Source organism: Macaca mulatta, chromosome 10, assembly GCF_049350105.2.
Source record: "Macaca mulatta isolate MMU2019108-1 chromosome 10, T2T-MMU8v2.0, whole genome shotgun sequence".
Classification (NCBI taxonomy): domain Eukaryota; kingdom Metazoa; phylum Chordata; class Mammalia; order Primates; family Cercopithecidae; genus Macaca; species Macaca mulatta.
The window spans coordinates 1,060,921-1,088,776 of NC_133415.1; the positions used below are offsets into that span (position 1 = coordinate 1,060,921).

The 27,856-nt window shown below is 47.0% G+C and overlaps 1 protein-coding gene across 50 annotated transcripts in view; it reads right to left on the minus strand.

Moving 5' to 3' along the window:
* PPP6R2 (protein phosphatase 6 regulatory subunit 2) overlaps positions 1 to 27,856 on the minus strand; it is a 98,037-nt gene that overhangs the window by 48,577 nt on the left and 21,604 nt on the right. For 21 of the 50 annotated variants that reach the window (XM_077949201.1, XM_077949199.1, XM_077949193.1 and 18 more), the window contains exons 2-3: positions 21,105 to 21,235; positions 4,532 to 4,658 (exon numbers count right to left, since the gene is read on the minus strand). The gene's annotated coding sequence lies outside the window, so the exon portion shown is untranslated. Of the gene's footprint in view, positions 1 to 1,950; positions 2,100 to 4,531; positions 4,659 to 21,104; positions 21,236 to 27,856 lie in introns of all 50 variants that reach the window. The other 29 variants (XM_077949200.1, XM_077949198.1, XM_077949192.1 and 26 more) reach the window with 2 other exon arrangements.

The following is a 27,856-nucleotide window of genomic DNA, read 5'->3' on the forward strand; positions in this document are numbered from 1 at the left end:
CCTCTGGGCTAAGCCCCTCCTTTGCCCTCACTCCCCACACTGTCCCCCATCCAAAAGCATGCTCAACACGCTCCTCAGGGTTCTTTCTTGCTCTGTAGTTCTGTTCAGCGAATGCACCCCGGTGTCTCTCCCACGTGTCAGGGATGCCTTCTGTCCTGAGTGAACACTGGACACCTCCCCTCCAAAAGTCTCACATTTGTGAGCAAACTCAGCAAGTCAAAATCAAGACAGACGATGCTGCCCGACCCTGCGCTCACTCCTCTGCCACCCCCCAGCCACCGGCCCCTCCACTCATCGTCCCCATCTTGCTGAATCACACCCAGGGTTATCTCTGAAGCAGGCACCTCCTCACACGAACACCAACCGGGCACTAGGTCTTGCCACAGGCACCTGAGGAATCACCACTGATCCAGCCTCTCCTCTGCTTCCCAGACATCCTGGCTCTTGCTGTCTTTGTCTGGACAGACAGGGTTTGTCTGTCACTCTGTGGGTCAGACAATGTCACTAGGGTCTTACATGTCACTCTGTGGGTCAATGTCCCTAGGGTCTTACATGTCACTCTGTGGGTCAGACAATGTCACTAGGGTCTTACATGTCACACTGTGGGTCAGACAATGTCACTAGGGTCTTACGTGTCACTCTGTGGGTCAGACAATGTCACTACGGTCTTACGTGTCACTCTGGGGGTCAGACAATGTCACTAGGGTCTTACGTGTCACTCTGTGGGTCAGACAATGTCACTAGGGTCTTACGTGTCACTCTGTGGGTCAGACAATGTCACTAGGGTCTTACACGTCACTCTGTGGGTCAATGTCACTAGGGTCTTACATGTCACTCTGTGGGCCAGGGCTGGTTAGCAATGAAGTTTTCACTATTCTGATAGAAAGTGAAAACATAAAGCCCACATCTTTAACAAAGTTAAAACTTTATGTGATTATAAATCTTTTCAATGTTACATGAAACATTATTTTTAAAATTATAAATAGTAGGTAGAATTTATCTTATCTAATATTTTTACTTAGAAAAATAAAAGGCTGACCACAGATGTAAATGCCCAGGTTTGTCTGTCTGTAAAGCCAGTGCTGCTCTAGGACCCCTGACATGGGAGCCTCCACCGTCCAGCCATACTCCCACAGCCTCTGGCTTTTGCTAATTCAAACTCACTTGATGTCTGCACATCTTCTCATCTCAGCTTCAAAACCTCTCCTGGTCCCAGATGCCCACTAGGCTACTTTCTACAGCATGCCACCAGGTCCTCTGGGCACCTCCTGGGTCTCCTGGACCCCATCTGCACTACAAGGACACTGCATTTTTCTTCCCATGCAAACTGCACTTTCCTACTTGTATCCTTCTGCACTGGTTCCGGAACCAGCTGCAGCTAAGGGTGTGGCCCTGCAGCCCCCAACCTATCCACACCACTGGGGTAGGCCCTTCTCATGGACTTAGATGTGAAGAGCCCAGAGGTGGAGCTCTTAAGGGCCCAAAATGAAGCTGCTTTGACTTTCAGCACAAGGGACTCCATATATACACTGATACTACACTCAGTTTTGATTCTGGGGTGTGGGGGAGTTCATTTTTTTTTTTTTTTTTTTGGTAGAGACAGGGATTCACTATGTTGCCCAGGTTGGCCTTGAACGGCTGAGCTCAAGCGATCTGCCCGCCTTGGCCTCCCAAAATGCTGGGATTACAGGCGTTGAGTCACCACACCTGGTCTGCATTCAGTTTTCCTTCTGGGTCTTAAGATCTTCCTTATTCTTCTTGTAAGGGGTGTGGATAGATATTTATGAGTGGTAGCAGCAAACTTCAGAGGACCAGAAATAATGATTCCTAAAAGGACTTTCAGGAAAAGATGGCTGCCTCCAAACACATATGGAATGCTCCTCTCTCCGAAATGCACTACGTCTCACATACCTGGATGACACACAACCCAGGAAAAGAAGCGAATCCCACCTTGTCAAGGCTGTTTTTTTTTTTTTTCCTCCAAAATCAGAACTTGCAAGATAGGGCAGTTAGAGGTGACTTGTGGACAGTCCTGTTTCTAGCCACAGAGAAGACGGAAGGCTGGGTGGATTACCAGAGACCATCAACGAAATAGGATCCTGTTAGAAGAGTTTTTCTAGTAGGATCATTTAAAACAACCAGATTAATCCAAAAGACCAAAGCTAAAAATAAAAATACAAGGAGATAAGCAACAAAAACAGAGGAGATAAATTTAAAAAACCAGCAAGATACCAGACATAAATTCAACCATTTCAGTAAGTGCATTAAATGCAAATAGTCATTTCAATTAAAGACAAACATTGTCAGATGGGATTTTATTTTTAAAGATGGTGTTTCGCCATGTTGCCCAGGCTGGAGTGCAGTGCCACAATCATAGCAGGCTCAAGCAGTCCTCCCATCTCAGCCTCCCAAGTAGCTAGGAGTACAACCAAGCAACACCATGACCGGCTAATGTTTAAATTTTTTATAGAGATGGGGTCTTGCTATGTTGCCCAGGCTGGTCTTGAACTCTTGGTCTCAAGCGCCTTGGCCTCCCAAAGTGTCAGGATTTCAGATGTGAGCCACTGCATCCAGCCCGAATTTCTTTTTTTTTTTTTTTTGAGACAGAGTTTCACTCTGTCACCCAGGCTGGAGTGCAGTGGCACGATCTTGGCTCACTGCAATCTCCGTCTCCCAGGGTCAAGCGATTCTCCTGCCTCACCTTCCTGGGTAGCTGGGATAACAGACACGTGCCACCACGCCCGGCTAATTTTTGTGTTTTTAGTAGAGATGGAGTTTCATCATGTTGGTCAGGCTGGTCTGGAACTCCTGACTTCGTTATCTGTCTGCCTTGGCCTCCCAAAGTGCTGGGATTACAGGTGTGAACCACCACACCCGGCCCTGAATTTCTTTTATTAGTTGACATATATTTAGGATTGTTATGTCTTTTTTTTTTTTTTTTTTTTTTGAGACAGAGTTTTGCTCTTGTTGCCCAGGCTGGAGTGCAATGGTGCAACTGGCTCACTGCAACCTCTGCCTCCTGAGTTCAAGCGATTCTCCTGCCTCAGCCTCCCAGGTAGCTGGGATTACAAGCATGTGTCACCATGCCCAGCTAACTTTTTGTATTTAGTAGAGACAGGGTTTCAACATGTTAGCCAGGCTGGTCTTGGAACTCCTAACCTCAGGCGATCCACCTGCCTCAGCCTCCCAAAGTGCTGGGAATACAGGTGTAAACCACCACGCCTGGCCTGTTATGTCTTCTTGATGATTAATTCTTCGATCATTTTGAAATGTCCTTCATGATCTCTGGCAATATACCTTGTTTTGAAGTTGGCTTTGTCTGATGTTAACATAGTACACCATTCTCACCATTCTTGTGACTCATGCTTGGTATATGTCCTTTAACATCCTTTGACTTTCAACCTACTTGTGTCTTTATATTTAAAATGTTTCTCTTGAAAAACAGCATATGGGCCAGGCGCAGTGGCTCACGCCTGTAATCCCAACACTTTGGGAGGACGAGGCAGGTGGATCACTTGAGGTCAGGAGTTTGAGACCAGCCTGACCAACATGGTGAAACCCCATCTCTACTGAAAACACAAAAATTAGCCGGGTGTGGTGGTGCATGCCTGTAATCCCAGCTACGTGGGAGACTGAGGCAGGAGAATCGTCTGAACCCGAGGCGGCAGAGGTTGTAGTGAGCCAATATTACACCACTGTACTCTGGCCTGGGTGACAGTGAGACTCCATCTCAAAAAAAAAAAAAAGAAAAGAAAAAAAAAATCTCTGCATAACAAGAACACTTCTATGTTTCCATCACCTCTCCCCACATTATAAGAAACACTCAAAAATGATCACATCAGGCTGGGCACAGTGGCTTACGCCTGTAATCCCAGCACTTTGCGGAAGGTGGGCGGATCACTTGAGGTCAGGAGTTTGAGCCCAGCCTGGCCAGCCCCATCTCTACTAAAAATACAAAACTTAGCCAGGCATGGGGGCGCACATCTGTTAATCTCAGCTACTCGGGAGGCTGAGGCAGAAAAATCACTGGAACCCAGGAGGTGGAGGTTGCAGTGAGCCAAGATTGCGCCACTACACTCCAGCCTGGGCAACAGAGCGAGACTCCGTAAGAGGCGTCCTTTAAGAGCTCCCTGCAATGGCACTGGTTCAGTTACAGCTAATTTCACTGTCGAAGAAACAGACTCCAGAACATTTACTAAGATAATATGGCAGACTTCTTTTTTCCAATTTTTCTCCTATCTGCACAACCACACCCTATCTATCCTCCAAAGAGATGCCAGCATCTTCCTGGTTGGCCCTACCTACAGGGAAGACCTTTCCTTTCCTTCCCTACATGACCCCAAGGTCAGCACCGGCAGCATCTTCAGAACAAACAAGTGGTCATGGCCAATGGCTTGTCGGTTTAAGGCATTTCTGGTTACACCGGGAGTCTCCACAGAGCGTAAGGATTCCTCTCACATCCTGACTCCCATCCTCAGTGGTCCGTCTGGGATGTCAAGCACAGTATGATCAACATCTTCTAGATTCTTACCCAATGCTAAACGAAAGGAACTTGAAGTTCAGCTTCTTTACTTTTTCAGGATGGCATATCCGTCAGACAGAAGGTAGATTTCAACAGAAATGTTGCCCACATGACCATACAGTTCCATGAAAGAGCCCTTTAAAAAACAACATTCTGTGATAGAGACTGTTGCTAAGAGAAAATCAGAATCTGAAATGCCCTATTCACTGGCCACAAATCGATTGTGTTTTTGTTTTTGTTTTTTGAGATGGAGTCTCACTCTGTCCCCAGGCTGGAGTGCAGAGGCGCAATCTTGGCTCGTCGCAACCTCCACCTCCCAGGTTCAAGCAATTTTCCTGCCTCGGCCTCCTGAGTAGCTGGGAATACAGGCACCTGCCACCACATCTGGCTAATTTTTGTATTTTTATTAGAGACGGGGTTTCACCATGTTGGCCAGGCTGGTCTTGAACTCCTGACCTTGTGATCTGCCCGCCTCAGCCTCCCAAGGTGCTGGGATTACAGGTGTGAGCCACCGTGGCCGGCCCTTTTTAAAAAATGTATGTCTATTTTTGAGACAGGTTCCTACTCTGTGAGCCAGACTGGAAGGCAGAGGCCTGAACGCAGCCACAACCGTCTCAAACTCCTGGGCTTAAGTTACCCTCCCGTCTCAGCCTCTCAAAGCAAACTCCTGGGCTTAAGTGACCCTCCCGTCTCAGCCTCTCAAAGTGCTGAAATTACAGGCATGAGCTACCTCCAGTATTTTGGCTTTTTTTTTGAGATAGGGTCTCGCTCTATTGCCAAGGCTGGAGTGCAGTGGTGGGATTTTGGCGCACTGCAGCCTCAACTTCCTGGGCTTAAGTGATCCTCCCTCCTCAGCCTCCCAAATAGCTGGGACTACAGGCATGCGCTGCCACACCCAGCTAATTTTTGTACTTTTATTGGTAGAGACAAAGTTTTTCCATGTTACCCAAGTTGGCTGTTTGTTTGTTTTCTTTTTTTAATCCTAAAAAATTTTTTTGTAGAGACCATATCTTGCCATATTGCCCAGGCTGGTCTTGAACACCTGGGCTCAAGCAATCCACCTGCCTCAGCCTCCCAAGGTGCTGGGATTACAGCATGAGCCACTGGCACCTGGCCACTGTTTTTCTTTTAAAGATTTATGATCAAAGTCCTAGCTCTGCAGTGTGACCTGAGGCTACTTACATGATCTCTCATGCCTTGATTTCCTCACCTATAAAATGCAGCAATCAACATCCCCTGTGGTGAGGATTACTAAGTTATGCCACATAAAGGCTCTCGAGCAGTTCCAGCACATTTCATTATCAAAGACCCTCAGTGTAGAGATGGAAACAGAGATAAGGTCACTGTGCCCACAGAGGGCATGCTCCGTGGTGGCCCAACCTGTGCCCTCATACCTCTCGTCCCTCTTCCACCTTCAGGACATCACACTGTCAGCTCAACTGCAACGTGGTGGGAGAATTAACACCATGGAAATCAGCAAGTGCTACAAACCAGGAGGGTTTGTCCTCCCCAGAAAGCCCGTTGTTAAACATTTACCAACATACCACTGGACAGGCTGGATGCCTGATTTCCATTTGGCCTGAAAAAAAAATGGCAACGTGAGCCCATGAAGCACAATGAATATTTGTACAACCAAGGAACAAACAAGACTATGTCGATCCTGGGCACAGTCCACTGAAAAAAGACCAGGGAAAAAAGTCTAACTTTAAAAAGGGGGTGGAGTGGGGCAAACAGGTTAAATAAAAATCCAAAATCAGAAGTGAAAAGAGGCCAGGCACATGGCTCATGCTTGTAAAATCCCAACAACTTAGGAGGCCGAGGTGAGGAGGTTCACTTGAGCCCAGGAGTTCAACACAAGCCTGGGCGACACAGCAAGACTCCAGCTCTATGAAAAAACGTTTAAAAAATCAGCTGGGCATGGTGGTGTGCACCTATAGTCTCAGCTACTCGGGAGGCTGAGGCAGGGGGATTGCTTGAGCCCAGGAGGCTGAGGCTGCAGTGAGCTATGATCGTACCCCTTCACTCCAGCCTCGGTGATACAGCAAGACCCTGTCTCAAAAATAAATAAATGATTTTAATTTAATACATAAATAAAGGCCGGGCGCGGTGGCTCAAGCCTGTAATCCCAGCACTTTGGGAGGCCGAGACGGGTGGATCACGAGGTCAGGAGATCGAGACCATCCTGGTGAACATGGTGAAACCCCGTCTCTACTAAAAAATACAAAAAACTAGCCGGGCGAGGTGGCGGCGCCTGTAGTCCCAGCTACTCGGGAGGCTGAGGCAGGAGAATGGCGTAAACCCGGGAGGCGGAGCTTGCAGTGAGCTGAGATCCGGCCACTGCACTCCAGCCCGGGCGACAGAGCCAGACTCAGTCTCAAAAAAAAAAAAAAAAAAAAAATACATAAATAAAGTTCTCAAAGGCTGCTTCTTCCCAAAACCAGTAGCAAGGTACTGCGGAAGAGCAGGGCAGATAGGAAGAGAGGGCCTGGATCCACACCCTCCACCTGTCTGACTGCAGGCATGTGTGGGAGAAATTCTACTTGTCTCCAGTTTCCAGTCTCTGTTTCTTCAACAGAATGGAGGTCAGCTGGGTACATGGCCACCCTCCTTCAGCCTAACTTTTCCAGCCTTCCTTACAGCCAATTATCGTCATGTGATTAAACTCTGGTCAGTGGGTTGGGAGTAGAACTGACACTGGAACCTCAAGCTCTTACTGTTGTGAGCTTCCTTGGTTCTGATTTTTCTACCTGGCGGGAAACCAAAAACCATAAAGACCCTTTTAGATCCACGAGGGGAAGCCACAAGCTGAGGAAGGCCACCTGGTTGACCAAACTGTTAGAGGAGAAAGAAATGTGCTTGCATCTTGCTCAAGCCGCTGTTCTTTGGGACCTCCTTTCTGCAGAAGCTCGGTTTGTACCTTATTACAATTTGAGCAAGGTTCTTTACCTCCCTGAGTCTATGGCTTGAATAAACAACCACTTCAAAACTCATGTTAACACTTAAGGCTGGCCGGGCGCGGTGGCTCAAGCCTGTAATCCCAGCACTTTGGGAGGCTGAGGCGGGTGGATCACATGGTTCAGGAGATCGAGACCATCCTGGCTAACACGGAGAAACCCCGTCTCTACTAAAAAATACAAAAAATAAGCCGGGCGTGGTGGCGGCGCCTGTAGTCCCAGCTCCTCAGGAGGCTGAGGCAGGAGAATGGTGTGAACCCGGGAGGCAGAGGTTGCAGTGAGCCGAGATCGTGCCACTGCACTCCAGCCTGGGCGACAGAGCGAGACTCCATCTGAAAAAAAAAAAAAAAAACTTAAGGCCAGCCGTAGGGGCTCACGCCTGTAATCCCAGCACTTTGGGAGGCCGAGGCAGGTGGATCACCTGAGGTCCGGAGTTTGAGACCAGCCTGGCCAACGTGGTAAAACCCCATCTCTACTAAAAATGCAAAATTAGCTGGGTGTGGTGGCGGGTACCTGTAATCCCAGCTACACAGGAGGCTGAGGCAGGAGAATCGCTTGAACCCAGGATGCAGAAGTTGCAGTGAGCCGAGATCGTACCATTGCACTCCAGCCTAGGAGACAGAGCAAGACTCCATCTCAAAAAACAAAACAAAACAAAACAAAAAACTTGGCCAGGCACGGAGGCTCAAGCCTGTAATCCTAGCCCTCTGGGAGGCCGAGGCGGGTGGATCACAAGGTCAGGAGATCGGGACCATCCTGGCTAACACGGTGAAACCCCATTTCAGCTAAAAATACAAAAAATTAGCCGGGCATGGTGGCAAGCACCTGTAGCCCCAGCTACTGAGGAGGCTGAGGCAGGAGAATGGCATGAACCCAGGAAGTGGAGCTTGCAGTGAGCCTAGATCGAGCCACTGCACTCCAGCCTGGGAGACAGAGCAAGACTCTGTCTCAAAAAAAAAAAAAAGCTGGGCGCGGTGGCTCATGCCTATAATTCCGGCACTCTGGGAGGCCGAGGCAGACGGCTCACCTGCGGTCAGGAGTTCAAGACCAGACTGGTCAACATGGTGAAACCCTGTCTCTACTAAAAATACAAAAATTAGCTGGGCATGGTAATCCCAGCTACTCGGGAGGCTGAGGCAGGAGAACTGCTTGAACCCGGGAGGCAGAGGTTGCAGTGAGTCGCTGTGCCATTGCACTCCAGCCTAGGGGACAAGAGCGAGACTTTGTCTCAAGAAAGAAAAAAAAGGCCAGGCGCGGTGGCTCAAGCCTGTAATCCCAGCACCTTGGGAGGCCGAGACGGGCGGATCACGAGGTCAGGAGATCGAGACCATCCTGGCTAACACGGTGAAACCCCGTCTCTACTAAAAAATACAGAAAACTAGCCGGGCGCGGTGGCGGGCGCCTGTAGTCCCAACTACTCGGGAGGCTGAGGCAGGAGAATGGCGTGAACCCGGGAGGCGGAGCTTGCAGTGAGCTGAGATCTGGCCACTGCACTCCAGCCTGGGGGACAGAGCGAGACTCCGTCTCAAAAAAAAAAAAAAAAAAAAAAAATCCCTGGCTGGGTGTGGTGGCTCATGCCTGTAATCTCAGCATTTTAGGAGGCCGAGGTGGGTGGATCACCTGAGTCAGCAGTTTGAGACCACCCTGACCAACATGGTGAAACTCTGTCTCTACTAAAAATAAAAATCAGCCAGACGTGATGGCGGTGCACGCCTGTAATCCCAGCTACTCGGGAGGCTGAGGCACACGAATCACTTGAACCTGGGAGAGAGAGGCTGCTGTGAGTCTAGATTGCACCACTGCTCTCCAGCCTGGGTGACAGAGTGAGATTCTGTCTCCAAAACAAAACAAAACTTAATCCAAGTGTGGCAGTATTGAAAGGTAGGGCCTTTAAGAGGTAATTGGATCGTGAGAGCTCTGCCCTCAAGAATGGATTAATCCATTCGTGAATTAATGAGTTATCATGGGAGTGGAACTGGTGGCTTTATCAAAAGAAGAGGTTAGGTACGGTAGCTCAGGCCTGTGATCCCAGAACTTTGCAAGGCTAAAGGCAGGAGGCTCACTTGAGGTAAGGAGTTTGAGACCTGCTAGACATGGCAAGACCCTGTCTCTATGGAAAACAAAACAAAACAAAATTAGCTGAGCATGGTGCTGCGCACCTATAGTCCCAGCTACTCAGGAGGCTGAGCGGGGAGGATCGCTTGAGCCCAGGAGGTTGAGGCCGCAGTGAGCCGTGATTGTGCCACTGCACTTCCAGCTTGGGCAACAGAGTGACACCTCATCTCTTAAAAAAAAAAAAAAAAAAAAGGAATAAAGACCTGAGCTAGTACATGAACACACTCAGCTCCCTTGCCACGAGACACGCCACTCTGGGCCACCACAGTGTCCCCAGCAACAAGAAGGCCCCCACCAGATATGCCTCTCAACCTCGGACTTCTCAGCCTCCATAACTATATGAAAGAAATTTCTGGCCAGGCGCAGTGGCTCACGCCTGTAATCCCAGCACCTTGGGAGGCCGAGGTGGGTGGATCACGAGGTCAGGAGATCGAGACCATCCTGGCTAACACAGTGAAACCCCGTCTCTACTAAAAATACAAAATAAAATTAGCCGGGCGTGGTGGTGAGCGCCTATAGTCCCAGCTACTTGGGAGGCTGAGGCAGGAGAAAGGCATGAACCTGGGAGGCGGAGCTTGCAGTGAGCCGAGATCACACCACTGCACTCCAGCCTGGGTGACAGAGCAAGACTCCGTCTCAAAAAAAAAAAAAAAAAGAAAGAAAGAAAGAAATTTATTTTCTTTATAAATTAACCAGTTTCGGGTATTCTAAACAGCAGAAAACAGGTTAAGACACTGGGCTTCATATAAAATAATATTTTCTTCAAAAGGCTACAGGAGTTACATAACGCACCTGGCATATTTTCAGTGCCCATCAAATCATACTTGAATTCACTAAATGAGTGAAAGAAGGGATGTGATGTCACTAATACGCATGAGCTCAAAAGTGTTCATCCTTCTCCTTTTTTTTTGAGATGGAGTCTCGCTTAGCCGCCAGGCTGGAGTGCAGTGGTGTGATCTCAGCTCACCACAACCACCATCTCCCGGGTTGAAGCAATTCTCCTGTCTCAGCCTCCCGAGTAGCTTGGATTACAGGCACCCGCCATCATGCCCGGCTAAATTTTTGTATTTTAGTAGAAACAGGGTTTCACCACATTGGCCAGGCTGGTCTTGAACTCCTGACCTCAGGGGATCCGCCCACCTCGGCCTCCCAAAGTGCTGGGATTATAGTCAGAGCCACCGCACCCGGCCTCATCCTTCTCCTTTTTAAGTTAATTTTTAACACCCACCCTCTCATTTCCCAGAGGCAGAAAGATAACAGCCCCATATGGCTGCAAGAAAGAAGGAAGCTGAGGAGGCTAAGTCCTATATATTCTCCATCATAAACAAGAAGGCCCAAGGAACTCACAGAAAGCAAAGAGAGAGGGAACAAGACACGCCTGGGGGTCAGGACTTAATTCTACCTGGCGCTCCTTCCTGGCCACCACTTACCAAAAGAGAAGCAATCTCTCTACTATGGTAAGATGCTATTCTCTGGTGTGGAATTCTATATTTGGGAAAACGTGGGCAATCCTAAAAACAAAAATTAAAAACTAAAAAATACAGTCAATTCTTTACCCAAACAGCAGAATAAGACTTCCAAAAGGACTCATGATGTAAACACATTCTCAACGAGACCAGGACCACCGGAAAAACCAGCACACTTGGGCAAACCAGGGCTGATGGGCACCTACCAATACGAAAATACCAGCAACTTAAGATGTTTGACACGTGGAATGAATTGGAATCCTTCAGTCATATCTTGAGAATTCGTGGACCCCTTCGTTTTCATATAATTTCAAAATCAGGCTGGGTGCGGTGGTTCATGCCTGTAATCCCAGCACTTTGGGAGGCCAGGGCAGATAGATCACATGAGGTCAGAAGTTTGAGACCACCCTGGCCATTTCTACTAAAAACACAAAAATTAGCCAGGTGTGGTGGCACATCCCTGTAATCCCAGCTACTTGGCAGGCTGAGGCAAGAGAATCACTTGAGCCTGGGAGGCAGAGGTTGCATTGAGCTGAGATTGTGACACTGCACTCCAGTCTGGGTGACAGAGTGAGACTCTATCTCAAAAACAAAAACAAAAACAAAAACAAAACAACAAAAAAAAAGGCCAGGCGCAGTGGCTCATGCCTGTAATCCCAGCACTCTGGGAGGCTGAGGCAGGCAGATCACAAGGTTAAGAGATCGAGACCATCCTGGCTAACATGGTGAAATCCCATCTCTACTAAAAATACAAAATATGTGCCGGGCGTGGTGGCAGGCGCCTGTAGTCCCAGCTAGTCAGGAGGCTGAGGCAGGAGAATGGCGTGAACCCAGGAGGCGGAGCTTGCAGTGAGCCGAGATCGCGCCACCGCACTCCAGTCTGGGTGACAGAGTGAGACTCCATCTCAAGAAAAAAAAAAAAAAGAATTGACTGTATTGTAGCTTTGGATCATTTTGGATTTTCTACATATACAATAGTATCATCAATGAATAATAGTTTCTTCCTTTTTAATTATTTTATCTCTTTATCCTCTTTTTCTGATTTATTGGGCTAAGACTTCCTTCACTATTCTCAAGTGGTAAAAGCACGTGCCCTGTCTTCTTTCCATTTTCACAGGTTAAGTTTTCAATATATTATTATTTAATGGTTGCTAAAAAAAAACTGTTGCAACTTTTCCTCACAAGAATAAAGGTCCACTATTTTCTCTTCACTAATTTGGAAATCGTACACTGTTTCTATTCTTACAATAATTCCTTAGAACTTGTAAACTGCACTTATTAAAATCTACAGCTAATCCCTATCCTAGTTTGCTGTGGTTTGGATATGGTTTCTTTGGCCCCACCAGGCCTCATGTTAAACTGTGATGCCCAGTGCTGAGGTGGGGCCTGGTAGGAGGTGTTTAGGGTACTGGGGCAGATCCCTTGTGAATGGTTTGGTACCATTCTTGAGGGAGTAACCGAGTTCTCACTCTTTTTTTTTTTTTTTTGAGACAGGGTTTCATTCTTGTCACCCAGGCTGGAGTGCAATGGCATGATCTTGGCTCACTGCAACATCCACCTCCCAGGTTCAAGCGATTCTGCTGCCTCGTCCAGCTAATTTTTATGTTTTTAGTAGAGATGGGGTTTCACCATGTTGGCCAGGCTGGTCTCGAACTCCTGACCTCAGGTGATCCACCCGCCTCGGCCTCCCAGAGTGCTGCGATTACAGGCGTGAGCCACCATGCCCGGCCAGTTATCATTCTTAGTTCCCAAGAGAACTGGTTGTTGAAAGAGTTTGGCACCTTCTCTTTCTCTCTCTCCCTCTTTATCACCACGGGGTCTCTACAAGCTAGCTTTCCTTTGGCTCCCCTTGAACTTCCGCCATGAGCAGAAGCAGTCTGAAACTCTTACCAGAACCAGAACTGTGTCAAATAAACCTCTTTTCCTTATAAATTACCCACCCTCTGGTTCCTTTATAACAACACAAATGGACTAAGACACAGCTACTACAAAGACTGGAATGTTTTAACTTCATTTACTCTCCTTCATGACTTGCATGTTACTATTTTCATATATGATGCAATTCTACCTTGATTTTACCCCATAGATATTATTACATTACTAACAAATTAGTGGGGTGTTTTGGAGGGGACAGGGTTTTGGTCTGTCAGCCAGGCTGGAGTATGGTGGTGTGATTACGGCAACGTCAACTTCCAGGACTCACATGATCCTCCCATCTCAGCCTCCTAAGTATCTGGGACCACAGGAATGTGCCACCATGCCCAGGATTTTTTTTTATTATTGGTAGAGACAAGGTCTCCCTATGTGGTCCAGGTTGGTCTCAAACTCCTGGGCTCAAGTGACCCTCCCAAAGTGCTGGAATTACCGGCAGAAGACACTGCACCCAGCCAATGTTAATTTGAATTTTCTCACATATTTGCTTTGCATTCTTCTTTGAATCTCAGTTCTTCCATTTAGGATCAGTTTTCCGCCTAAAGTCCATTCTATTTCTTATTTTATTTTGAGACAGGGTCTCATTCTGTCACTCAGGCTGGAGTGCAGTGGTGTGATCTTAACTTACTACAACCTCCACCTCCAGGCTCAAGTGATCCTCCCACCTCAGCCTCCCAAGTAGCTGGGACTACAGGTGTGCACCACCGCTCCTGGCTAACTTTTGTGTTTTTTTTTTTTTTGTAGAGACAGGGTTTCACCATGTCACCCAGGCTGGTCTCAAGCTTCTGGACTCGAGCAAGCCACCCTTCTCAGCCTCCCAGAGTGCTGGGATTACGGGCCTGAGTCACCGCGCCTGGCCCGTTCTTGAGAATTATATTTAGTAAAGGACTGTGTCTTACCCTGTTTCTCTGCTATAACAAAGTATCTTAGACTGGGTAATTTATAAATGACAGAAAATTATTTCTCAAAGCTCTGGGGGATGGGAAATCCAAAACCAAGGCAGCAGCAGATTCAGAGTGTGATAAGGACCTAATTTTCATAGATGGTGCCTCCACTGTGTCCTCACATGGCAAAAGGGACTAACAGACTCCCTCAAGCCCTTCTACAAGGCACTAATCCCATTCATGAGAGTGGCCCTCACAACCTTATCATCTTCTAGGCCTCACCATTTTTTTTTATTATTAATTGGGACAGGGTTTAACTCTTGCTCAGGCAGGAGTGCAGTGGTGCAATCATGGTGTCTCAATCTCCTGGGTTCAAGTGATCCTCCTGCCTCAGCCACCCAAGTAGGTGGGTCTACAGGCAGGCTCCACCATGCCCAGCTAATTTTTTTTCTTTAGAGAGAGAGAGTTTCACCATGTTGCTCAGGCTGGTAGGCCCCACCTCTTAAGACTATTGCATTGGGGATTAAGTTTCAATATGAATTCTGGAGGGACACAAACATTCAACTACAGCAGATAATTTTTTTTTTTTTTTTTTTTGGAGACAGAGTTTTGCTCTTGTTGCCCAGGCTGGAGTGCAGTGGCGCCAGTCTCAGCTCAACACAACTTCCACCTCCCAGGTTCAAGCAATTCTCCTGCCTCAGCCTCCCAAGTAGCTGGGATTACAGGCACGCACCACCATGCCCGGCTAATTTTGTATTTTTAATAGAGATGGGGTTTCTCCATATTGGTCAGGCTGGTCTTGAACTCCTGACCTCAGGTGATCCACCTGCCTCGGCCTCCCAAAGTGCTGGGATTACAGGTGTGACCCACCACGCCAGCCTACAGCAGATAATTTTTTTGAAAGATAATTTTTCCTGATATAAAGTTAGAAGTCAGGAATTATTTTACTTTCAGCACAATGAAAATATTACTCCACTGGTTTCTGGTTTCCATTGTGGCACTTAAGAAGTCAGCCATCATTCTTACTGCTGCTCAGATAAAGTTGATCTGTCTTATTAGTTTATTTTAAGATCCCTCTTTGTCTTTGGTGCTTTACAGTTTTACTCTCCTTCGGCTAGCTATAAATTTTCTTTTTATTTATCCTGCTTACCATTCAGTTGTCTTCTCAAATCTGTAGACTTCTTTTGAGACAGTCTCGCTCTGTCACCCAGGCTAGAATGCAGTGGTGCAAGCTCGGCTCACTGCAACCTCTGCCTCCCAGGGTCAAGTGATTCTCCTACTTCAGCCTCCCGAGTAGCTGGGATTACAGGCATGCGCCACCACGCCCAGCTAATTTTTGTATTTTTAGTAGAGATGGAGTTTTGCCATGCTGGCCAGGCTGGTCTCAAACTCCTGACCTTGTGATCCTCCCGCCTGGCCTAAATCTGTAGATTTCTTTCACTGATTCTGAGAAATTTTAGTCTTTATCTTTCCTAATAATAAATCTGCCTCGTTCTCTCATTTCTCTTTACAGAACATTAAGTAAACACTCATTAGACATTCCCCCTCGATGTCCCATGTTCTAGTCAGTTTCCCATCATTTTCTCTGTGCTTCATTCTGGGTAATTCCTTCTGACCTGTTTTCTGGTTCAGTGATTTTCACTTCACTGTACATATTTTTTTTATTAAACCCCTACACACTGAATTATTATTATTATTGAGAGAGGGTCTCGTTCTGTCACCCAGGCCGGAGTGCACTTGCACATTAATGGCTTGGCCTCCTGGGCTCTAGTGATCCTCCCACCTCAGCCTTTCAAGCAGCTGGGACTACAGATGTGCACCACCACAGCTGGCTAATTTTTAAAATTCTTTGTAGAGACAGGTTTTCACCATGTTTCCCAGGCTGGTCTTGAACTTCTGGGCTCAACTGATCTCTCTGCCTCTACCTCCCAAAGTACTGGGATTATAGGCATGAGCAACCATACCTGGCCTGAATTCGTGATATTGGATATTTTATTCTTTATTTCTAGACGTTCTATTTGCTCCTTTTTCAAATATTCTAGATCACCTTCTATTGTTTCCTACAAATATTTTTATGTTATTAAATATTTATTTCTTTAAAAATAGGCCAGGTGCGGTGGCTCACGCCTGCAATCCCAGCACTTTGGGAGGCCGAGGCGGGCAAATCACGAGGTCATGAGATCGAGACCAACCTGGCTAACACAGTGAAACCCCATCTCTACTAAAAATACACAAAATTAGCTGGGCGTGGTGGCAGGCGCCTGTAGTCCCAGCTACTCGGGAGGCTGAGGCAGGAAGATGGCGTGAACCCGGGAGGCAGAGCTTGCAGTGGGCCAAGATCATGCCACTGAACTCCAGCCTGGGCAACAGAGTGACACTCCATCTCAAAAAATAAAATAAAAATAAGAAGCACACTCAGCCAGCATGCTGGATCACACCTGTAATTCCAGCACTTTAGGAGGCCAAGGTGGGCAGATGGCTTGAAGCCAGGAATTCGAGACCAGCCTGGGCCACATGGCAAAAACCTATTTTTACAAAAAATACAAAGAATTAGCCAGGTGTGGTGGTGTGTGCCTATAGTCCCAGCCACTCGGAAGGCTGAGACAGAAGGATCACTTGAGCCCAGGAGGCAGAGGTTGCAGTGAGCCAAGATCACACCACTGTACTCCAACTCCAGCCTAGGTGATAGAGTAAGATCTTCTCACGCACACACAAAAAGCACACATTTTAATGGTCTGTTTCTAATAATTCCAATACCTGAAGTCTTTGAGAAAGCGTTTCTACTGGTTTTTCTGTTTTGAGTGCAGTGGCGCGATCTCGGCTCACTGCAAGCTCCGCCTCCCGGGTTCACGCCATTCTCCTGCCTCAGCCTCCCGAGTAGCTGGGACCACAGGCGCCCGCCTCCGCGCCAGGCTAATTTTTTGTATTTTTAGTAGAGACGGGGTTTCACCGTGTTAAGCCAGGATGGTCTCCATCTCCTGACCTTGTGATCCACCCGCCTCAGCCTCCCAAAGTGCTGGGATTACAGGCGTGAGCCACCGCGCCCGGCTTCTGGGGGGTTTTTTGAGACAAGGTTTCACTTTGTCACTCAGGCTGGAGTGCAGCGGTGCAATCACAGCTCACTGCAGCCTCCAACTCATGGACTCAAGCCATCCTCCTGCCTCAGCCTCTCAGTCTGCTGGGATTACAGGCATGAGCCACCATGCCTGAACTGTACTGGTTTAACTCAGGGTGGCTTATTTCCTTGTGTGCTTAGTCATTTTCGTCTGTGTACTATTAATCACTGTCCTTAAAAAATAACTGCAGGCGGATCACCTGAGGTCAGGAGTTCAAGACCAGCCTGGCCAACACAGTGAAATCCCGTCCTTAGGCCGGGCGCGGTGGCTCAAGCCTGTAATCCCAGCACTTTGGGAGGCCGAGACGGGCGGATCACAAGGTCAGGAGATCGAGACCATCCTGGCTGACACGGTGAAACCCCGTCTCTACTAAAAAATACAAAAAACTAGCCGGGCGAGGTGGCGGGCGCCTGTAATCCCAGCTACTCGGGAGGCTGAGGCAGGAGAATGGCGTGAACCCGGGAGGCGGAGCTTGCAGTGAGCTGAGATCCGGCCACTGCACTCCAGCCTGGGCGGCAGAGCGAGACTCCGTCTCAAAAAAAAAAAAAAAAAAAAAAGAAATCCCGTCCTTACTAAAAATACAAAAATTAGACAGACACACGCCTACAGTCCCAGCTACTTGGGAGGCTGAAGTAGGAGAATCACTTCAACCTGGGAGGCAGAGGTTGCAGTGAACCGAGATTGTGCCACTGCACTCCAGCCTGGGTTACAAAGCAAGACTCCACCTCAAAAAAAAAAAAAAAAAAAGAAAAGAAAAAGAAATCTGCAGGGATTCTTTGTATCTTAGGATGAAGGTAACTTCTTCCAGCGAGGTTTTATCTCTGTTTCTGTCAGATGACAAGGTAGAAACACCTTGAATTAAATTCATGCCTGATTTCCCTTAACCACCAGGCAATGTAACCTGGGCTAAAAAACCTCACAAAGGCCAATATATAGCCACAATTCTCAGACACAGGTTTTTTCCCTTTTCATCTTTTTTGTGCTACATTTAGTAAAAAGACAACCAGGCGGGGACACGGAATGGTGTGAGGCACATGTGTCTCCAGTCTGCCCTCACACCTTGAGGATACAGCCCTTCAGAGCTCCACCAGTGTGGGGAGGGTTTCCTTTAGGTTATTTACCTTGAGAGGAATCGAGCTTAACTACTGTTCTTTTCACCCTGCAAATCCTCTAAACTCAAAGCCCCACTTTGTCTACATCAGCAAACGCCCTCAAGGCAAAAGCAGACTCCATTCTACCGTGTTTAAAGGTGTTTAAATTACCTTTCTACCTTATTTTCAGTCAGATTTTGATCGAAAAGTTCCTTGCTTTTTTGTCAGTTCTTTTATTTATTTTTTTTAATCTAACAATTGTGGTTGTTTTTCTGGGGTGGGGTGGGGGAGTAGAAGGTAGTCTAAATAACCTAGCCTAACATTCCCAAAAACATAAAACCTTGCCATTTTTCTTGCAAAATGTATTTGATAACACGATTCTATAATGAAACTTATGTGCTCTCGTCACTTTGAGGAATTATTCTACTCTTTACTGGCTTCCATTCATGCTGATGAGACATGATGTCAACCTAGCTAATGTTCCATTTTAGGTAATCTATTTTTTAACTTTTACCTTAATATCTTCTTCTTTTTGTCTTTGGTGCTATACCACTTCAGTGTGTGGGTGTGGGTTTGTTTTTTTCTTTTTCTTTCTGATTTTTTTTTTTTTTTGAGACAGAGTCTTGCTCTCGCCCAGGCTGGAGTGCAGTGGCTTAATCTCAGCTCACTGCAACCTCCACCTCCCACCTTCAAGCAATTCTCCTGCCTCAGCCTCCGGAGTAGCTGGGACTACAAGTGCTTACCACCACGCCCGGCTAATTTTTGTATTTTTAGTAGAGACGAGGTTTCACCGTGTTAGCCAGGATGGTCTCGATCTCCTGACCTTGTGATCCGCCCACCTTGGCCTCCCAAAGTGCTGGGATTACAGGCGTGAGCCACCACGCCCGGCTGGGTTTGTTTTTTTCTAAAAATACTGATTGGAACATACTGTGATTCTTAAACCTATGAATTTATGTCTTTTATTAGTTTCTGAAAGTTCAAAGTTATTAATACTTTGAATAATACCTCTCTTCAGTATTCCCGAATTTTTCATTCGAGAATTCCAACTACGTATTTACTACCATCACTGATCTCTCAGGGCTGCACTTTGGATAATGTCTTCCACTATGTTTCACTTTACTAATTCCATCTTCATCTATGTTTAATCTGTTTAATCCATATATTGAATTTTGGTGGGTTTTTTTTGAGACAGGGTCTGGCTCTGTCACCCAGGCTGGAGGGCAGTGGCACGACCTTGTCTCGCTGCAGCCTCCACCTTTCAGACTCAAGCCAGCCATCCGCCCAGCCTTAATGCATCAAAGTGTTCACAGAAACTATACTTGGCCAAGCACGGTAACTCACACCTATAATCTCAGCACTTTGGGAGGCCAAGGCAGGAGGATCACTTCAGCCCAGGAGTTCAAGGCCAGTCTGGACAACACAGTGAGACCCCATCTCTAAAAAAGTTTTTTTAATTAGCCGTGGTGGGCTGGGTGCGGTGGCTCACGCCTATAATCCCAGCACTTTGGGAGGCTGAGGCGGCTGGATTGCTTGAGGTCAGGAATTCAAGACCACCCTGACCAATGTGGTGAAACCCCGCCACTACTAAAAACACAAAAATTAGCAGGTCATGGTGGCTGGTGCCTGTAATCCCAGCTACTTGGGAGGCTGACACAGGAGAATCACTTGAACCCAGGAGGCGGAGGGTGCAGTGAGTCAAGGTCGTGCCATTGCACTCCAGCATGAGCAACAGAACGAGACTCCATCTCTCTCTCACACACACACACACACACAAAAATATATATATATGTATAAAATAAATAAATTAGCCATGGTGGTGCATTCCTATAGTCCCAGCTACTCAGGAGGCTTAAGTGGGAGGATCCTTTCAGCCTGGGTGTACATGGCTGTGGTGGGCTACAATCACACCACTGCACTCCAGCCTGGGTGACAAATACATATAAAATAAAGAAATTATATTTATTCTAATTTATCCAGCATCTAACTGAACTGCAATGGAGAAGCCTCGTAAGAGTATCTAATACTGCTGGAAGCAGAGGTCCTTCCCTCCCTTTTTCATTTTCTACATAACTGTGTGGCTTGAATGGCAGCTGTGACCGTGTATATGCTGTATCTCACATGTTCCCCACAAATGAGACAGAATATATACCTCATTACATACGTGCAAAACTGTTCCCATTTTGTCAGAATTAAACTTTGGGCCGGGCGCAGTGGCTCACACCTGTAATCCTAGCACTTTGGGAGGCCAAGGAGGGCGGATCACAAGGTCAGGAGTTTGAGATCACCCTGGGCAATATGGTGAAACTCCATCTCTACTAAAATTACAAAAATTAGCTGGGCGTGGTGGTACGCGCCTGTAGTCCCAGCTACTTGGGAGGCTGAGGCAGAAGAATTGCTTGATCCTGGGAGGCGGAGGTTGCAGTGAGCCGAGATCACAGCACTGCATTCCTGCCCGGGCAACAGAGCGAGACTCCGTCTCAAAAAAAAAAAAGAATTAAACTTGGGCTTGGAAAGACCAAGTAACTTGCTCAAAAACACACAGAGCATCTCAAAACTAGACACAGGAGGATCAAAAAACACCAAAAGAGACCATGAATACATCTTCTATTTTTTTTCTTTTTTTTTTAAACAGAGTCTCGCTCTGTCGCCCAGGCTACAGTGCAGTGACACAATCTTGGCTTACTGCAACCTCCACCTCCCGGGTTCAAGCGATTCTCCTGCCTCAGCCTTCTGAGTAGGTGGGATTACAGGTACACACCATCACGCCCAGCTGATTTTTGTATTTTTAGTAGAGATGGGGTTTCACCATGTTGGTCAGGCTGGTCTCGAACTCCTGATCTCGTGATCCGCCCGCCTCAGCCTCCTAAAGTGCTGGGATTACAGGCGTGAGCCACCACGCCCGGCCAGCACATCTTCTAAACTACATTTTTTGCTGTGACCCATCTTCGAACTTCCACCTATACAGACCTTTTGTATAAATTACACAATAAAACAGAATCAAATTGAAAAAGAAACTTAGCTTACCTTCTATGGAAATCTCTTGTTTAAATCATGTATTCAGGCAAAATAGAAAAACATTTGTGGTTTTTTTCTTGGAGTATATGCAGCTTTAAGAAAATTTTTTTCATTCAGTGGAAGATTGATAATCTCTTTACCTGAAAAATAAGAGGAAAAATCTTATTTTAAGTTCTTCCTTGGTAAAGTTAACTTATCAAAATGGCAGACAACAGGAAAAGGAGGCAGGGCGCTGTGGCTCACACCTATAATCGCAACACTATGGGAGGCCAAGGTGGCAGATCACTTGAGTCCACGAGTTCAAGACTAGCTTGGGTGACATGGAAAAACCCCATTTCTACCAAAAAATACAAAAATTAGCCAGGTGTGGTGGTGCACGCCTGTAGTCCCAGCTACTTGGGAGGCTGAGGCAGATCACTTGAGCCTGGGAGGCAGAGGTTGCAGTGAACTGAGATCATGCCACTGCACTCCAGCCTCCGTGACCAGAGACTGACCCCATCTCAAAAAATAATAATAATTACAAAATTTAAAAAACAGAGCAATGGAAGAGCATTTATCATCTGTCCCTTGAATATAAATGTTGTCTTTGATTTCATAATTCAACTAACAAACATGACACTTAAATGATATATTAAGGTAGTTTTTTTTTTTTTTTTCCAGAGATGGGGTCTCACTATGTTGCCCAGGGTGGAAAGCAGTAGCTATTCACAGTTCCAGTCCCACTACTAATCAGCATGGTAGTTTCCGATGTGCTCCATTTCCAACTTGAGCTGGTTCACGCCTCCTTAGGCAACCTGGCAGTCTTCCTTTTCCGGGAGGTCACCAAACTGATGACGAACTTAGTGCGGACACCCAGTTCACACAGCACATTACAGCCTTCAAGTGATCCTCCTGCCTCAGCCTGCTGAGTAGCAGGAATTACAAGCACAAACCACTGTCCCTGCCTATATTATAACTTTAAAACTCCATTTTATAATTATCCTAGTCCCAAGTGAAATAATGTATTTAATAATTTGTGGGATGGGTGGAGTATTATGTTTAATTGGTGTTGTCAGGTATGAAGTCCCTCAGAAAATAAAATTTGTTTTAAAAGTTCTGATTTTTAGCTCTTGAGCCCACCGTCACTTAAATTTCCAATAATGATTAAAAATATTTTAAAATCAGGATTGCCAATACCCTGACCTTTAAAAAGGATTTCTTAGAAATAGGTCCTACATTTGTGGCTGGGCGCAGTGGCTCACGCCCATAATCCCAGCATTTTGGGAGGCCGAGGCAGGTGGAACATGAGGTCAGGAGTTCAAGATCAGCCTGGCCAACACAGTAAAACCCTGTCTCTACTAAAAATACAAAAACTAGCTAGGCTAAATGGCAGGCGCCTGCAATCCCAGCTACTCGGGGGGCTGAGGCAGGAGAATCACTTAAACCCAGGAGGCGGAGGTTGCAGTGAGCCAAGATCGCACCACTGCACTCCAGCCTGGGCCAGAGTGAGACTCCATCTCAAAGAAGAAAAAAAAAGAAAGAAAGAAAAGAAAAGAAAAAAGAAAAAAAAGAAATAGGTCCTACATTTAAACTTTTTTCTTTAAAACATGGTGTGGCTGGATGTGGTGGCTCACACCTGTAATCCCAGCACTTTGGGAGACTGAGGTGAGTGGATCACGACGAGGTCAGGCATTCGAGACCAGCCTGGCCAACATAGTGAAACCCCGTCTCTATTAAAAATACAAAAAATTAGCTGGGCTTGGTTGCAGGCGCCTGTAATCCCAGCTACTCGGGAGGCTAGGGCAGGAGAATCACTTGAACCCGGGAGGTGGAGGTTGCAGTGAGCCGAGATCGCACCACCGCACTCCAGCCTAGGCAACAGAGTAAGACTCCTCCATCTCAAAAAAAAAAAAAGAAAAAAGAAATAGGTCTTACATTCAAACTTTGTTCTTTAAAACATGGTGTGGTTGGACGTGGTGGCTTATGCCTGTAATCCCAGCACTTTGGGAGGCCGAGGCGGGTGGATCATGAGGTCAGGCATACGAGGCCAGCCTGACCAACACAGTGAAACTCCATCTCTGCTAAAAATACAAAAAATTAACTGGGCATGGTGGCAGGCACCTGTAATCCCAGCTACTGGGGAGGCTGAAGCAGGAGAATTGCTTGAACCCAGAAGGCTGCAGTGAGCCGAGATCGCGCCACTGCACTCTAGCCCTGGCGACAGTGCAAGACTCCATCTCAAAAACAAACAAACAAGACGTGGCGCATAGTTCTGTGCACTGTTAGTATCTGGAAAGCATTTTGAGAGATCAATGGAAAGCTAAACATTCTAAACTTAACATGAATACACTTCTTTTTGATTCAGAACATAAAATCAGATCTTTCAAAGTAAAAAAAAAGTGTCAGTCACTGTTGAAGTTGGGTGATGAGTACATAGATGTTAATTATTTTTTCTCTACTTTTGCATATTTTTACATTTCATAAAAATCAAACAAAAGGCAGAATGTGGTGGCTCACATCTGTAATCCCAACACTTTGGGAAGCCAAGGCAGGAGGATCACTTAAGTGCTGGAGTTTAAGACCAGCTTGGGCAACACATTCAGACCTTGTCTCTATTCAAAAAACAATTTTCAGTTAGCTGAGTGTGGTGGCACGCACCTGTGGTCCCAGCTACTCAGGAGGCTGAGTGGGAGGAATGCTTGAGCCCAGGAGTTCAAGGCTGCAGTGAAAGGCCAGGCGCAGTGGCTCACACCTGTAATCCCAGTACTTTGGGAGGCCAAGGTGGGCGATCACTTGAGGTCAGGAGTTCAAGACCAGCCTGGCCAACTTGGTGAAACCCTGTCTCTACTAAAAACGCAAAAAATTAGCCGGACGCATGCCTGTAATCCCAGATACTCAGGAAGCTGAGGCAAGAGAACTGCCTGAACCCTGGAGACAGAGGTTGCAGTCAGCCACTCCAGCCTGGGCGACAGAGTAAGACTCAGTCTCAAAAAATAAAATAAAAGGCTGCAGTGAGCCACAATCACACTACTGCCCTGCAGCCTGGGTAACAGAGTGAGACCCCATCTCTAAAAAACAAAAAATAAAAATCAAACAAAAAGGTACTCAAAGTGGTGCCAGTAGCCCAGTTACCACCTTCTAAAACAGGTAATACTTTTTTATACCTAACATTTCATGATAAAAATTATTAAGCTAAGTAACTCAAAATAGGCTTCTCAGCCCACTTTTCTAAAATTTTATACACAGTTTTCAAAATAAGGAAAAGTTTTCACAATGTTGACCTTGGGCCTGTTTATTCTAATCTTGAGTCAATGATTTTGTAGCATGCATCTTCTTAACAAATTCTACTCAGTGTGAGCTGGGGGAAGAATGGCTGTCTGTGTCCCTAAACAGCACCAGCATTAGCCAGGCGTGGCAGTGCACGCCTGCAGTCCCAGCTGCTCAGGACTGAGTGGGAGGATCCCTGCAGCCTAGGTGTGCATGGTTATGGTGAGCTATGATCACACCACTGCACTCCAGCCTGGGTGACAAAGTGAGACCTTGTCTTGTGGGCAGCAAGCCACCCAGGTGCCAAGGCAAGAGACCGAGGGCACAAGCTGTTCCAGTACAATAAATAAATATACAGAAGAAGAGTTATACCAGAAATAGACTACAGATATGATTATATATGAATATTATTAATCATTAGTTTGTAGCATTACTCTTTCAATATTGTAATAATCTTTGTTCTACGATTATAACCTAGGAAAAACCAGGCCATATAGAGATAGGAAATGAAGGGATACGGTGAGAAGTGACTGGAAGACGAGTGTGAGCCTCTGTTACGCCCAGACAGGGCCACTAGAGGGCTCCTTGGTCTAGCGGTAGCACCAGGGCCTGGGAAGGCACCCGTTACTTAGCAGACCGGGAAAGGGAGTCTCCCTTTCCCCCCGGGGAGTTAGAGAAGACTCTGCTGCACCACCTCTTATGGAGGGCCTGCCATCAGTCAGGCCCGCCTGCAGTTATCCGCAGGCCTGACCGTCTCCCTGAGATGCTGTGCTTCCGTGGTCACACTCCTGGTCTGCTTTCACGTTCCGCCCTGTACACCTGGCTCCGCCTTCTGGAGAGCTGTAGCAGAATTAGTGAAAGTACTAAAGTCTTTGAAATGCATAGAAGAAATAATGACGTAAGCTGCTCTCTCTCTCTCTCTCTCTCCACCTCAGCTACCAAACAGGGAAGAGCCCCCTGTCCAGTGGACACGTGACTCATGTGACGTTACCTATCACTGGAGATGGCTCACACTCCTTACACTGCCCCCTTGCCTTGTATCCAACAAATAATAGCGCAGCCAGGCATTCGGGGCCACTACCAGTCTCCGCGTCTTGGTGGTAGTGGTCCCCCAGGCCCAGCTGTCTTTTCTTCTATCTCTTTGTTTTGCATCTTTATTTCTATGATCTCATGTCCACACACGAAGAGAAAAACCCACAGGCCCTGTAGGGCTGGACCCCATATTGTCTCAAAAATAAAAAAAAATAAAGAAATTATATTTATTGTAATTTATCCAGCATTTAATTGGACTGTAATGGGAGAGCCTGGTGAGAGCATCTAATAATGCTGGAAGCAAAGGTCCATTCCCTCCCTTTTTCGTCTTCTACTTAACTGTGTGCCTTGAATGGCAACTGTAACAGCGTAGGAGAGATGGGCAGCTCCAGGCCCACTCCTTAACAGGTACATCCTAAGCATCCACCCCCCATCCTCTGCTCACTGCTTCCCCGGCAACATCACAGCCTCCTACACTCTCCTATTGCAGGCTACAAGCCTTCTTTCGCCCGTACCCTCCAGCCAAGATTCTGTCTCAGGAGGGGAGACTTCAATCACTTTCTTCTCATCATTCCCTCAGCAGCTCATTCTACAGCCCTTGATTTTTCTAGGGAAACTTCTTCCAAGCCCTATCCCCACCATCTTCACTCAATACACCAAATGCTTTGATGTCTACCCAGGAAAAAGCCACCTCTGCTCTCCCGTCCAGGCATCCCGACCTCTGCTCTCCCATCCAGGCATCCCGACTTCTGCTCTCCCGTCCAGGCATCCCACATCCCAGCCAGGAAGTGGGTCAGCATTCTTCTAGGTGCCCATGAGTATTTCTACACAAACTTAAGCTTTCACTAAAAACCTCTGTTTTTTTTTTTTTTTTTTTTTTTTTGAGACGGAGTCTCGCTCTGCCGCCCAGTGGCCGGATCTCAGCTCACTGCAAGCTCCGCCTCCCGGGTTTACGCCATTCTCCTGCCTCAGCCTCCCGAGTAGCTGGGACTACAGGCGCCCGCCACCTCGCCCGGCTAGTTTTTTGTATTTTTTAGTAGAGACGGGGTTTCACCGTGTTAGCCAGGATGGTCTCGATCTCCTGACCTCGTGATCCGCCCGTCTCGGCCTCCCAAAGTGCTGGGATTACAGGCTTGAGCCACCGCGCCCGGCCAAAACCTCTGTTTTTTATACTTTTGCTTCTGGCCAAGATGGACCAACAGACCAGATTTACCTTCCCATCTGCAACAACTAAAAAAAAAAAAAAAGAAAAAAGAAAACACAGGGAAGCAAATGGTTTTCAAGACACTCGACACTGGCAGTAAATGGTCCCTGAAAACAGGGAGACAAATGACAGGAGGGAGCCCTGTAATCGTCTAGCCTCAGCCTGAAAAGCCAGGCCACAGCCCAAGGAAGAAACACCAGGGGGAGGATGGCAGTCTCCTGACTTGGAAACTCAAAGCTGGGAGTCCAGGCAGTCCAAGGTAGCTAGAGTTCACAGACAGAACACCAGAGAGGGCAAAGCTCACAGCAAATGCTGAAGATCTACAGAGGACACCTCCCGCTCCGGTCTCCAGCCAAGCACTGATCAGTGCACGTGTGTAAGCAAGGTGTTCAAGCCAGGGAAAGCATCACTCAAGAAGACGAGAGGGGCCGGGTGCGGTGGCTCACGCCTGTAATCCCAGCACTTTGGGAGGCCGAGGCGGGTGGATGACCTGAGGTCAGGAGTTCAAGACCAGCCTGAACAACATGGTGAAACCCCATCTCTACTAAAAATACAAAAATTAGCTGGGAATGGTGGCGGGCACCTGTAATCCCAGCTACTCGGGAGGCTGAGGAAGGAGAATTGCTTGAACCTGGGAGGCGGAGGTTGCAGTGAGCTAAGATCGCACCACTGCACTCTAGCCTGGGCAACAGAGCGAGACTCCATTTCAAAAAAAAAAAAAAAAAAATGAGAGGGAACAATCCTCAGAGCTCACACAGAGCCAAGGATACTTCCTCTTCCTGCCAGTCCCAGTGGAAAACCTCGTAATTCACAAGGCTTTGGACATAATGCTCAGAAGACGTTTGCCTCAGTGGCGGGGCAAAATTAGCCCTAGACTAAAAATTAGCCGGGTTCCACCTAACAAAGCTGAAATGCAAGACCTATCAGAATCAAACTGTTTGCAAGTAATTGAACCTCATCCCAGAACAAAGGTCAAGAATATTTACAGGAACACAAAAATGCTCCGTATCCAACAAGATAAAATTCACAATGTCTGGGCATCTGATCAAAAAGTGCTAGGCATGCAAGGGAGCAGGAAAAGAAAAATCATAAACCACAATGAGGAGAAAAACATAAAACCAACCCAGAAACGACACAGATGAGTTAACAGATAACGCTGGTCCAGGGGTTCATGCCTATAATCCCAGCTACTCAGGAGCAAGGTGGGAGAATCACTTGAGGCCTGGAGTTTGAGGTTGCAGTGAGCCAGGATCGCACCACTGCAATCCAGCCTGAGTGA